Source organism: Girardinichthys multiradiatus, chromosome 20 (assembly GCF_021462225.1).
Source record: "Girardinichthys multiradiatus isolate DD_20200921_A chromosome 20, DD_fGirMul_XY1, whole genome shotgun sequence".
Lineage (NCBI taxonomy): Eukaryota > Metazoa > Chordata > Actinopteri > Cyprinodontiformes > Goodeidae > Girardinichthys > Girardinichthys multiradiatus.
The window spans coordinates 1,567,922-1,582,631 of NC_061812.1; the positions used below are offsets into that span (position 1 = coordinate 1,567,922).

Below are 14,710 nucleotides of genomic sequence, written 5' to 3' on the forward strand. Positions count from 1 at the left end.
AACGGACTCATTTCCTGAGTGTTAAACTGTGGAAACAAGCGGCTGCAGCTGCAGAGATCTGCTCTTTGAAGCCGTTGTTTTGCTAACAGCGGGAATCTGGGTGTGCAATCTGTTTGCCCTTCAAGTTATTGCCTTATCAAAATGTAATTCTCACATATATGTAAACAGCACCCACACCCTCTCCTCTGAGGTCACCCTGAGCCTACCGAGGACAGTCAGCAGCATTAAACCCCTTCATCCTGCAGTCTTCTCCTCACCCATCTGTCCAACAACATCCATCCATCCCTCATTTTCTATGAACCCCATTTTCTCCTAGTCTCAGAGCATCTCTGCAGCCTCCTGCCCAATAAATCAAATCGTCCCATTCCCATTTCCACCATCACCCCCAGATCCTTGCTCTGTGCACACTGTCTCCCAGCTCCAGGCTGTGAATCATTGATGCATCCTACTGAATGAATGCCCATCATGAAAGATTGACTGACGGATGCAAGGGAGGGGTGAATAAATGACTTGATGAACGTATGGATGGATGGGTTGGAGGGTGAGTAACGGGATGAATACATGACTCATGACATCCTGATCCGTTACAAAAATCTGCATATAGGATTGGAGAGGAGCATTCATGCAGAGTGTTTAGTTCCTGAAGCATTAACAGCACTCTGAAGGGGCACTTTAACGGAGAGCAAGAAGTTTCAGGATTTATTTTTGGCATGCTTGGAGAACTGGGATCTACAGTCGCAGCTCAGTTTATTTTACCAAAGAACATTTGGTCCTCAGTGATATTGGAACAACAAAAGTGATTTGGAAATAATTATGACCAAGAGAGAAAATTATCAAATGCATTTTAATGCCGGGTTATTAGTGAGATTCTGGAAATTCATCAACCTAGAGCACAATCCAGGGGTCCAGCAGTTGGAATAGGTGCAAACTGTAGTTGTTGCTCTATCGCAAGATTGACAAAAAATCTGCATTCAGCATCAAGAGCATCACTCAACACATCTGATGCCAATTTTCTCATAATGGCAGATAAAACCTTAAAGCACAAACATGCAGAAAAAGCAACAAAGAGCTGAAGACATTGTGAAAAATGTCCATGAAAAGCAATAATGTGACATTAGCCCGTCAGATTGGCTAATAAACGTGGGTGTGGTCAACAGAGATTAAAATGTGTTACTTTTACTTTTTACATAACAAAATCCAAACATTTAAATCCATTTAGGTTTATATGAAATTAGTAATGCACGATATGTCAGCTTTAACGTCATATTGACGTACAATAAGTAAAACTGGACCGATATTAATAACCAATGTTTATTTCCTCTAAGCTGTGTTTCTGAAGGTAGTTGAGGGGGTTAGCATTAGGATTTTATGGAGCAGCTCTCATGCTGTGATGAAGGGTTAATGAAGAAATAAAGTTTCATAGTTTAACCTAAACAAAAAGACTCGTTCTAAGTTCATGGAAACCAGCTTTAGTTCAATCACTTCTAAAAGGTGGAGATCCTACAGATTTATATAATTACCATCTAATCCTCCAGACTGTCAAAGTTGCCGAAGGTATTTTAATTCTTTATTAACGACCAGCTGAAGTAATTTCTCGCAGATAATATTCTCCAGTATTTAGTTCCAGTCAGACTTTAGATTAGCTGATGGTACAATTAATATAGCAATGCTGCTTACAGACGATGACTGGGCTGCAGGGCAGGATTCCACCATGAGAACGACCCCAAACACTCCTCCAAGATGACCGTTGCCTTGCTAAAGAAACAGGCCAAGCATGTCTCCAGACCTAAACCCTACTGAGCATCAGTGGCTCATCCTCAAACATAGGGTGCAGGAGCACAAGCTCTCTAACATCCACCAACTCTGATGCCATCATGGAGAAGTGGAGGAGGATTCCAGTGGCAACCTGTGAAGCTCTAGTAAACTTCATGCACAGGAGAGCTCAGGCAGTGCTGGAAAATCATGGTGGCCACACAAAATATTGACACTTTAGGCACAATGTGGGCATTTACACTTAGGGGTGAACTCACTTTTGCTTCTAGCTGTTTAGACATTAATGGCTGTGTTGAGTAATTTAGAGTGGACAACAGATTTACACTGTTATACAAGCTGGACACTGACTACTTTACGTTGTATCAAAATGTCCTTTTTCTACTGCTGTCCCAAGAAAAGATATAACATATCAACAGAAATATGAGGGATGTACTTACTTTTGTGAGATACATTTGTATGCTTGTAGGTAGGGCTCCACTGTTAGGAAAACATATTATATGCAATATTAAATGTCATGATAATGATATGACTGATAGACAGTAATCAAACAGTTTCTGCTTCAGGTTCATAAAGAACCAACTTGGCAATAAAGCCGATTCTGATAAAGAGATAACAAGCCGTTTCTCCAGCCGCTGGAAAAATAAAACCCATTCATTATTTTTTTGTTTTGGTATATAGCAACTTAGTCGTAGTTTCTTAATGACTTTACGTCCTCTTTACCTTTAAAACCTTTCATACTGCAATAAACAATAAGTGTCACCAAACATAATACAGGCACCCTGAACGCATCATACTTAAAAATGTGTCAACTGTTGCTGCAGTCCAAACATTCTTCATGATATTCTTATTGCGATGATAATTCTGTGATATCTAGAGCAGGAGCAGATAAAACCATATAAATAAAATCTTGCAGAATAAACTAATTCAATTTTAATCTGTCTGATTATCACTGCTAAGGTTAGTGAAAATAACTCTGGATCTTCTGCTGTGGTAACAACACTCATCAAGGCTCTAAGTGTTGATATGAGAACATTGGGAGTATTAACTTCTCCTTATTTCACTGGGACTTCTTGTTTTTTCCTGCTTTCAGTTGCAGCAAACAGAGGACATCACTGTTCCTGGATCTGTTGGACCATGCTGCTATTTTAAAAAGCTGCTGACTCGTTCACACCTGCAGCGTTTGTGCAACCTGAGGCTTTCCTCCTGTTTGTTTCAACTCATGGCCCCATGTGTGAGTCCAATTTGTCCAAGTCAACACAAAACACATACACACACCGGGGTTAGTGTGAAGAAGGTCGGCTGTTGTTTGACTGTCAGATTTAACATGTCAGCTCCTCTCAGCTCTCATTTCCTCAGCCTGCTGTTTGTCTCCCACCAAAGCTTCAATGGGTCCCAGTTTGCCCAAGTCAACACAAAACACACACAGAGGCTGGACAGACATGTGCACACAGTGATACTTTTAAATGGCTGCAAACTGACTAATGCAGGTTCTCTTGCTCAACAACAAAGATCTGGTCAGAAGATCTGGGTCATAGGTCTGCTTTGCTCAGTGGCCTGAAATAAGTCTGCAGATACTTGATAGAAACTATCATTCTGCACGACATCCTCAGATCTAATTACATAATACGACTCTGAGCTGAGCTGCTTGTCTGGGTGTCATTTTGGAAGAGATTTACCAAGATTACAGGGAGAACAGCAAACCAGAATTATGAGAAAAGATTAAGAAGAAATGAGTGTGTGTTTTTCATCAGTCATCAACCAAACAGTCATACCTCAGCTTCATGTGCTGCACCTGAGCAAGCCCCCTACACCCACCATAACTAGCCTGGCATAGCAGGCAGGTCTCCGGGGTTACCCCCCCCCCACCCTCGGCGCTTGAGGTTAATGGTGAAGCTGAATTCCTTCACACCAGACCGGGCAACACTCCTCCACATGTGTCTCCGTTTCCAAGACCACCAGAGCAAACAGACGCCATGAATAGACTGGTTTAGGAGAGAGTTCACTCTTTGCTGTTTCTCAGTGTCTTTAATCAGCTAAAGCAGCTGGAAATCATGATAACAGAATAAATCATCCTGCTGCAGAGCAGGGTTGACAAGAAGCTTCCAATAAAGCTCAAATGTGCTGTTATTTGTTTTCATGGAGCTCTCAGTAAATCCTTCATGTCTGATTAAACAGCCAACAAAAGGTGGTTTTATTCTGAAGTCAGAAACCAACATGAAATCCTGGTGAGAAATTCCCATCTTGTTGGGATTAGACAGAATGTGGTGCTGCCCAGTCCCAGCAAGGTCTTCCCACACCATTAAAGGCCTCTGGCATGGAGAGGGAATTCCTTCATGGCTGACCAGGTAACCGTTTGGCTTTGTGTCCAAAAAGCCAACCAGCCAAAAACAGACTGGCTAATAAAAGCAGCCCTGATAAGCAGTTAATGTCCCAGAACTAATTACTGCCCAGCCATCCCATTTTTCCCACTTCACAACTCATGGCAACGACACTCCCACACAATCGGATCTGCTCCGGCTGAGACCGGACAGCATAAGAGAGAGAACAAAAATACCGAAAAGAAGACAGACTCAAGGTGAAACACTGGACAATTCTGACTTTTTATGGCTCATTAAAGGCATCATAGATGAAAATCGTAGTTTTTCTGTCCTAATCAAACATTTTCATTTGGTTTCAATCAGGACAAGCCGAACATCATTCAGAATTTCCGGGTTCAAATAACGTTTCTGCTGGCAGCTTTAGGTCCGCTTGCAGGATATGAGGAAAACATGACATTCAATAACATCGCTGAAAGTCCTGATGATGACGATGAAGTGACTTGAGATAAACACCTATTTAACTAAACAGTGCCAATGTCTGAGGGAGCAGTAGTCCAACAGAAAAAAAAGGTTTTACTGAAAGCCTGTCGGGTGTCTCAAACATTCAGGGCCCATTTTGTTTTTATCAGCTGTCCAATCAGGGGCCCCTGTTCCAGGAGTTCGGCTGAAACAGAGTCCGGATGGGAGGATCTGGATCTCCTCTCATGACTCAGCAGGCTGATAACCAAACCATGCTCCTTTTCTCTTCCTGCTTTTAAAGGCATCACTTCTTCTGTAGGCTGAGGAGCAGGGAACCAGAGATCAGACTTATCACAGAGGATCCACAAAGCTTTGGTACCAGCACAACTCAATCCAATTTTGGATCACACCGATTTCTGAAATGGGGAGTAGCTTGGACAGAAGAGAAAGAGGAGGAGAAGTGGGGATGAGGAAACGATCTGACTCCAATCTGCCTTTTAAATGAAAATCCTGTTTGTTTTCCAGGTGGAAACAGGATTAGAACCAACACCGCCAGCAGATTTACAGAAAAAATGATTTGGTCCAGAATTAAATTGTGGTTCACAGACTGATATTAACAGTCATGCTGGCAGTTGTGAACTTTCTGGTTTTAAGGATATGATGGGATGTTCTGAGATGTTGGAGGAGAAAAACAGCTCAGCGAAGAAAAAGTCTGGTATCAGCTAATGGAGGAAAGTTAGGGCAAGCAAAAACAGTCCAAATGAAGAAGCTGATGTTCTCCTGCAGGTTCTCCTATCCATGCTGAAGTGCAGCTTTTTATTCAACACTGAGGCCGTTTGATACACGCACACACACACACACACACACACTTCACCTTCAAAGGTTTGCACAGAGATCTTTCTGTAAAAGCTGAGCACGTGAGGAAACCCTGCAGTGAGCAGGAAAAGTCGGGCCGAGAACATGAGGAGCTGCAGTAGAACCAAGCAGTTTATTTCCTCAGACTGCAGAAAAACTAATCAGATTTATTATCCTTACCCTCTTTCTGCAGCTTCATGTTCGCACATGCCAACTTGCATGTGCAGACGTGCAATGGTGGTACTGGAAAACTTCAAAAACTGGACTTCCCTCAGGTTCTGGTATCAGAATCTGATGAATCTTTACAGATAAAGAAAAAAAATGCCCAGATCTCCAAATTTTTCAGGTTTTTTTCAATGCACCAACAAGTCCATAGTTCTGGTTCTGTACAAACTGAACCAGGGTCAAAGTTTTTAGGTCCTGAGTTTAAATGTATCTGAATAATTTCTGCAAACTAATTTCAAACAGACTGTGATGCACGGTCAGCTTTTAAATTAATTAATATTATTAATGAGAGGAAACATCATGGCTTCACTACCCAACTCTACCATGATGGGGCGCTATGCAGACAAAGAATAGGGAACTTGTTCAAAAAGTTTTTCAGTTGAAAAAATAGCTGGATGCAGCAGCAACAAGGTTTCTGGAACAAGATTAGAAAATATTACAGGAAATTAACTTTTCATTCTCAAATCATGCTTATTGTAATATTTTAATCTCAAGATTTATTAAGATTATCGCTATTTTATTAATACTATTGGTGTCAGAGGAGAAATTAGTTCATTAATATAGAGACTAGTGCTCAGTGTCAAACACTGAACATCCTATAATTTGTGGCCGTAGTTAATCAGCAACGTGTGTCCGTGGTTGGGTTTTTGGTTACAGTTAATCCACCCAAAGAGAAATCCTGGATCTGTTCGGGTGTCCCGGTACAACAACACTCCACGTCCAACCCAAACAGAGCAGCTGAACAAATCAGAACAGAAACACAGATGATCAGAATCACTGGAAGAACACACACACACACACACAGGTTAGTGATTTACGTCACCAAAGTGTCAACAGAACAGAACCCACTGTGATGTACAGAAAAACGGCCCTTATGGGGCCCCTAGAAACCTCCATCCTCATAACAGAGTCCTGTTTAATTATTCAAACTTAGGAGACCAAAAAAAAAAAATGTTAGAGCTGACTGAGTTTCAGCTGACAGTCAGGAGGTCCAACCCAAAGGTCAGCAGCTAAAAACACCCCAGCAGCTAACTGGTTCTATTAAAACGACGGACACCTGAGAGGCTCATAAACTGGCCAAGGACACATACAGATCCTTCTGAGTCAGAACAGGGCAAAACAAGGACAATTTACCCGACCAATACGCTGTTTGGACTTCCAAATGCCAGGGAATGAGAAGAAGGTTCCAGTTCTTTATCATGCAGGGAAATTATTTGATTGTTAGAAAAATGTTTCCGGACACCTCCTCCCCGGCCCCAGCAGCCGTCCCCGCTCCGCTCCGCTCCGCTCCTGTCAAACGTCTCCATGGCAAAGCCAACGTGAGAAGAATCCGGACGAGGAGGCGCCCCCCTCCCGGTGCGCATCGGGGGCGGCGGCGCGCACACCCGGTCCCTTAGCGGCCCGTTAACGCTCATGCTGGGGTTCGTGACCGACGGGAAATGCTGTGAGGACCAATGAGGTCACGGAACTCTGCTGCCTTCAGGAGCCCCAAATAACTCCAGAAATACAGCCCGAGAGGCCCAGCGCTGTCCGTCCCGCATTTATCACGCACCTGTTCGGCGTGGAAGCGCGTGACAGCCGGGATAATCTCACAGCCAGAGCCCCAAAATATCCACCCGGAGAAATCATCCACGGAGCCGCGGAGCAACCGGGCGCTCTGCCCGCTCTCCAGGCTCCGTGACTGCACGCAAACACCGCACGGAGAAATAACAGCTGGGAAAAAGGGAGGAAGACACTGACCGTCAAATTCCTTTCTCGGATAAATCCTCCTCTTCCCTGCGGTGGCCGTCCGTGTGCGGCTCCCTGCCCGCAGCAGTCCGGCGGACAGATATAGCTCTGTGCTCGGTGTCAGATCTCCTCGGTCCCTCCTCCTCCTCCTCCTCCTCCTCCTCCTGACAGGCTGCTCCAAAGTTAGCAGCAGTAGCGCTTCTCAATCAATCCACAGGGTCTCACAGAACCAGCACCGGGATCAGAAAGCAGCAGAATCTTTCACCGGAACCAGAGGGAGGGAGGGGAAACCAACGGGTTGTGGCAGAATCAAGGGGAAAGGAAGGAAAATTACGTTTTGTGAAATCAGCTGATGGAATGCCGATGCCGGACCTCAGCAACCTCCACGGCAGCAACAGTCCCGATCCCCGGCGGTGCTCCACGCAAATGTCCGCTCCTGAGCCTGGAGATCAGTTTCCACCCGGAGGAGGAGGAAGAGGAGGAGCAGATGATGGAGGGCAGAGCTGTGTTTTTCTGAATTACTCCTCCCACAAACTGCCTGCCCGGCCGGCGCTCCCTCCTCCGTCTGTTCGAGTGTGCCCAGATTCTCCTTTGACATTCAGGACGGTTCCGGTTCACAGTGGCCTGTTTTAGTCCAAGAACCAAAATGAGCAGTTCCTTTACCACACCTTCTCACAACATTGATCCTCTGTGGGAATTCTTCTTGTACAGAATCCACACTGGTTCCATATTCCTATTAGAAATATGGGTTTCCTACCAGAACCTTTTAATGCATACCAATGCCTCATCCTCACTGTATGGATTACATCATGAGAACCTGCAGTAGTTTTATACTTCATGCCTCTAAGTTTTAGCAGTGCTCCAAATAAAACTTAATTGGATTTAAAACCTCTACTAATTAATTCATAAAATCAGTTTTTATGATCTGCTTCAGCAGCAGTTTTTTACAACCGAACACTGAACTGTGACTTAACGCTGCAACCACAAACTTTTCATTTAGCAACTTTACAGAGAACAGCGCCACAATCTTTACAGTCTGAGATGAACAGCAAATTAAAAATGACTCCAAGTCAGCTAAACAGCTAAAACACATCTGTTTTAAAATAAGCATGGCTGTTTGGATGATTGAAGGAGAAAGCCTTTTATCTCTGAAAGATGGTTGCTTGACTTAGGTTTGCAAGGCTGCATCTGAATAAAGACTTCTAGACCAATGTCCTGTGGACAGAGGAGACAGAGATGTTTGACCTTGATCCACAGCAGCATGTTTGGAGGGAGAAACTGCATATCAGCACAAACACCTCATACCATCTGTCAAGCATGGTATTGGAGGGCGGATTATTTGGGCTTGTTTGTACCTTGCAGTCACTGAGTGGACCATGAACTCAGAATACTCTGAATACCAAATTATTTAAAAGTCAAATGTGAGTCAATTTGTCTAACAACTGACATTTGGCTCAAACTGACTCCTCAAGCAGATGATCATCACAAACACAGCAGCAGATCTACAACACAATGGCTGGAAATCGACAAGTCAAATCGACCAGTGAAGGTACTTCTACAAGCTAATGGATCAGGGGGTTCAGTCCAGTAGAACTACTGTGCTGCAGCTTTTAGATGAATCCTGTCTCCTGAACACCTGAATCAGATGAATGGCTCATTACCAGGCCTCTGCAGAGCTGAAGGACTGGGCTTGGGCTGTTCTGTGATTCTGATTCATTCTTTGGTAAATGAAGATTGACTTTGCAGGCTGGAGTTTCTTCACATATCAGTATTTATAAACATGTTAAAATGTCATATGACGAGGAAAAAACTGAGATGCAGTATTTGTCTCAGGAACACTTCAAGGACCGAAATCTCCTTCACATCAGCTCTGACTCTGGTGCTGAAGCAACCAGACATCACGATGATCCGTTCATCGGGATCATCGTGATGCCTGGTGCTGAAGCAACCAGGCATCACGATGATCCGTTCATCGGGATCATCGTGATGCCTGGTGCTGAAGCAACCAGGCATCACGATGATCCGTTCATCGGGATCATCGTGATGCCTGGTGCTGAAGCAACCAGGCATCACGATGATCCGTTCATCGGGATCATCGTGATGCCTGGTGCTGAAGCAACCAGGCATCACGATGATCCGTTCATCGGGATCATCGTGATGCCTGGTGCTGAAGCAACCAGGCATCACGATGATCCGTTCATCGGGATCATCGTGATGCCTGGTGCTGAAGCAACCAGGCATCACGATGATCCGTTCATCGGGATCATCGTGATGTCTGGTGCTGAAGCAACCAGGCATCACGATGATCCGTTCATCGGGATCATCGTGATGCCTGGTGCTGAAGCAACCAGGCATCACGATGATCCGTTCATCGGGATCATCGTGATGCCTGGTGCTGAAGCAACCAGGCATCACGATGATCCGTTCATCGGGATCATCGTGATGCCTGGTGCTGAAGCAACCAGGCATCACGATGATCCGTTCATCGGGATCATCGTGATGCCTGGTGCTGAAGCAACCAGGCATCACGATGATCCGTTCATCGGGATCATCGTGATGCCTGGTGCTGAAGCAACCAGGCATCACGATGATCCGTTCATCGGGATCATCGTGATGCCTGGTGCTGAAGCAACCAGGCATCACGATGATCCGTTCATCGGGATCATCGTGATGCCTGGTGCTGAAGCAACCAGGCATCACGATGATCCGTTCATCGGGATCATCGTGATGCCTGGTGCTGAAGCAACCAGGCATCACGATGATCCGTTCATCGGGATCATCGTGATGTCTGGTGCTGAAGCAACCAGACATCATGATGATCCGTTCATCAGGATCAGATTGGGCGTCTGTTTGCCCAGCCACTAATAAAAGAAAAAAAATGTGAAAAATATGCTGCAAGCTTTCTATGTAATATTCATGGAAACAAGCTGAAATGTACAAATTCTAATAGAACCCATCTGACCCAGTCCAGAGCAGATAATTACAGAGAAACAGTTACACATCTTAAGATCCTGCTGACTGTTCAAGCATTTCAGGGAAAATGACTAGATTACATGTTGGGAAGTGGTGCCGGTCGGACAGCTAACACGGTTGCTCCACAGTGAGAAGATTAGAACCTGCAGGAGTTCTCTGTGTGCTGCTCCAGGTGTTTTCAGCCTCCTCTCTCACGTCTAAGATTAGAAATGAACCATAAATGTGAGCATGCATTGTTGTATACGTCTGCAGGCTCCTGCACCCTCGCATTTTAACAGGAAAAACCTGTGTGTAGCTGATGGATGTGTCCTGAAAGGGAAGGTTAGAAAAGGTTCTGAATTCTTTAATAGATTTCAGATGAACCGCTCCGAGTCATTTTCCCCATTTCCTGGGTAAATGTCACCAAACTAAGACTTCTCAGAGAATATCTTTGGATGTCAGATTCTGGACCAGATCTTTTTAGTTCTGAAAGAAAACTCTAATAAATCTCTCAGACAAGTCATTAGCAGACAGTTGAAGTGATCAGAACAGTTCTGCTTCCGATCCCATCTCCATGTCAGCAGCAGTATTAAATCATTGGTTGTCTGCTGGAACATTGTAATGATTCGGCTTTGTTCTGTCGTCAGATCGTTTGTGTGAGACGAGGAGGCGTCCCTCTTAACTCTGAATTTGTTTAACTCAGAGTTAATTGGGAGTTTCTCAGATCAAAACATCAGTGGTGAAAATTGTTTGAGATCTTCTGTGATTCTGGGGCTGTTTAATGATAGATGAAGAAGAAACCAAGAACCAATGAACGATTACTCTAAAGCAAGTGGATGTGGGAGGGTAGGCAGCTGGGTTTTAAAACGTCCTGATAGCAGCACCACTCCCACTGTAGAGGAATAACATGGCAGTGACAGACACAGTTTACATTCACAACAATGAAGTCATTAGTTTTGGTCTTCTGATGCATTATTCATTCATATTATAAACAGTTTGTTGCAAATAAAGTTGCTCTGACTGAAGCAGGTAGCAGAGAAGCCTAGCGGGGACTGAGGTCAGTGTTGCATTAAAGTAACAGATGCAGACAAACACACATGCACTGAAGGAGAACCACCCCGAATCTCTGCCGCTCCCTGCACGGACGCAGGGAATGCACCAGGCGAGCCTCGTCCATGCAACCGTATCTAATGCAAAGTGGCAACTCCTCTCTCTACCAGAGCCCACCTCCACGCCTCACTTCTCCCACCTCCCTCTAATGAGGACTCCCCTCATTGTTGAGGACATGTTGCTAATGCAACCTTATTATACTGTAAAGATGCTAATTACCCCAAGGAGTGGACAAAACACACGGGAGAAAAATGCTTTTAGGTGTGTAATAACCAAGTAAATATTGAGCAGCAGATGTTTGAGAAGAAACTCTGGGAGCTGCAGAGGAAGGCTGTGACAGAGTCATTTAACAGATAGCAGGTAAATTGATTATTGAAAGGCAGGTATTCAGAGCGTGTCAGATTATCTGATGAACGTGTGATGGAAAAACTTCACACTGTACTCCATCAATCTACCCGTAAGATGAACGGCTGGTCGATGAAGTAAAATAGCTTCCATGAGAGATGCGTTGGGGCGCCGTGCACCAGACCATCTGATCGTGTCTGAATTAAAGGCAGCCGTGTGTGTGTTGTGTACTGCAGTTTTTCTCATCCAGAAATGCTGGAAAAATCTTCTTTGCATTCTGCTTCTGTCCTGCTTTAGTGTTTTCTCTGAACTGAAAATATAAAAATCTGTGTGACAACAGCATTCCAGACCACCATCCTGGGCATAAGTGTGTGTTAGTGTTTCCTGCTGCTGTGCCTGTTAAAACGGAGCATTGAAGTGGCAGTGGAGGGTACAGTATGTGGGTTAACGTGTCGTTCTCCTCCTTAATATTTCATCTCAGCTCTGGCAGAAAGAAATGGGGCAGAGGAACACACCAGGCTAAACGTGACACCCGGCCCCCCCATCACATACATCTTCATATTTTCTGAGGCTGAATCATTCATTTGTATTGATTTCAGACTCTGTTGACCCTTGGTGTGCTCTGCCTTTCAGTGCACAAAGATAGAAAAGCCTTACTGGCTTTGTCTTTGTTAACGTGTGTGTGTGTGTGCACCACAGCTAGGAATGTTGGTCATGTTTAATGTTTGCAAGGTCTCATGCAGGTTTTATTGGTGCATAGATGAACTGCAGGTCCTGACTCACATCCAAGCAGAGTCCCCAACCCATTTCTGTTAATTCGTCATTGAAAGTGTGAACTAGTTTTATTTATCAGGAATCTAACAGAAAGTCAACTTTGCTAAAAGTAAAACTTGACAGCACCAACAACCACTGCTATGTCACATTCTGTGGCTTTAGTGGACCAAAGTGCAGAGAAGTGCTGGGCAGCAGCATGTTATAGCAAAGCTTCATCTTTATTCAAAGGATTCCAGAAACGTAGCAAAAATCACTGCAGGTACTAACATGAGTTGAGTCCAAAACTTACATGAGTTCTCTCTGCAGGAACGTAGCACAACAGAACTTAATCAGGGGTAGTGAACGGGAGGAACCAGCAAAGAACAATGCAACTAGACCAACTAATATACAGAGGGTAACAAAGGGCAGATAATCAAAAGAACAAGGAACAGGTGTGACGTGGAAGCAGGGAGGCTGAAGGAACAGGTGAAACTAATACAAAGACTAAAGATGGGAGAAGTGACTAATAAACAATACCTAAGCAAAACAAAGATAAATAACCAAATGAAGTATAAGAATCAGGAATAACCATGAACTAAAGGAAACTGAGAAACTGGAGGAACAGAAGAAGCAACCTAAGAACTAAGAAACTGGCAACCTAAGAATGAACAAAAGAACCCATAAAGAAACCCTGACCAAAAACGTGAACAAACCTAAACCAACACTGACTGAAATAACTGGAAAGGAAGCAGAGAACGTGAGGACTAGAATAAATACAAACCAAAATGTATACAATAACTAAAACTAACCCATCAGGAGGGACTGGAAGAATAGAGACTAAAACTAGAGAACTATAATAATAATAATCATAATAAAGAGAAAACCATTCTAAATGATAAATAAGAAAACAACAACTAAAGGAACTATGAGCGAGGGGAGAGAGAGAGAACTGCAAACAGTAGGAGACAGAACAAAACTAACACCAAAATAACTGAAAGAATAAAACACAACAGAGTCCAAAATGTTGCACCCCGACATGCTAATTAATAACAAACTAGCTAAATGTTATTATCTTTATGTAGAGCAATAAAAGGTAAAGCTTTTAACAGCTCAAAATTTACAGCTTTAGTAGCTGCAGCAAGTCCGACTTCCAGAGCAGGTCTGAGAGGACTTTATCACAGCTCTGCACCTTATGATTAACTGATGCTGTTTTAAAGAAATGATTTGTTTTCTCTTTACAAAGGGAACCTGCTGTCAGCTGGCAACAGATCTCCATTTGTCTCCAACCAGTCATCCTACCTTCATCCATCTCTGCTTTCTCAGGATTTCTCAGGCAGTTTTTTAGCTCCATTTTGGCTTATCGGGAGTCACTACCTGCTAAGCAGCAGTTCTTCTGCTGATGGCCCAAGGAAAATATTGTTAGCATTGTGTTCACAGCTAATTCAGACAAAAACTGTAGAAGCTCTGAGCCTCAACATGAAGAAAATGTCAGATCATCTTTGGAACAACATGTGCAGATTGTCTCATCTTCCTGCTGTTAGTTGTGACGTCATCATCACACAGCGAATGTGTCGGAGCACCAAACAGAAATGCATTCAGGTGGGTGATAAACCCTGGGTGCTGCTTCATTTATAATCTCTGTGAGGTCTTTCATAATCCCCAGCTGGTTGTTAGAAGCTCTGTCACAAACTGTGAAAGTCCTCTTTGCAGCACAGTTTATGAATATTTATGGGAAATTCTGATTGGGATGTAAGGATGAGGCCATAAAGATAACCCTTCGTGGGTTGTTCAGCTGTGGTTGAGAGAACCTACCAAAGAGTACATGAAAAGGTAAAGCACAGCTGACAAAAAGAGCCAAAGGTACTCACCAAGGTCCATGAGTGGAGTGGGGTGATATTCTGGGCAAAAACTGGAAATTGAAAAAAATGACTGGGATTTACTGCAGCTGAGGATGTAAGGAGATAATGAGCACCTCAAAGCAGCTGAGTCAGGTGATAGCAGGAAGCAGAACTACCTGGAATACACATTTCAAAATTAAACAGGAGAAAAAGCAACAAACCAAGAAAACTGAGACGTATCTAAAAACCTCACAAACCCAACGACCACAGAACAGATGCTTCATTTAAGGACTCAATCTAACCAGATAATACCAGTAATAAAACGTTTAATTTAAAGGACTAAAGACTGCAAAG

The 14,710-nt window shown here is 43.8% G+C and overlaps 1 protein-coding gene across 4 annotated transcripts in view; it reads right to left on the reverse strand.

Annotated features, from left to right (window-relative positions):
- dag1 (dystroglycan 1) overlaps positions 1 to 14,486 on the reverse strand; it is a 54,484-nt gene extending 39,998 nt beyond the window's left edge. The window contains exon 1 of one of the 4 annotated variants that reach the window (XM_047347062.1): positions 14,387 to 14,486. The gene's annotated coding sequence lies outside the window, so the exon portion shown is untranslated. Of the gene's footprint in view, positions 1 to 6,764; positions 7,350 to 7,370; positions 8,371 to 14,386 lie in introns of those variants that run through there. The other 3 variants (XM_047347061.1, XM_047347060.1, XM_047347063.1) reach the window with 3 other exon arrangements.
- Between the last annotated feature and the right edge of the window lie 224 nt (positions 14,487 to 14,710).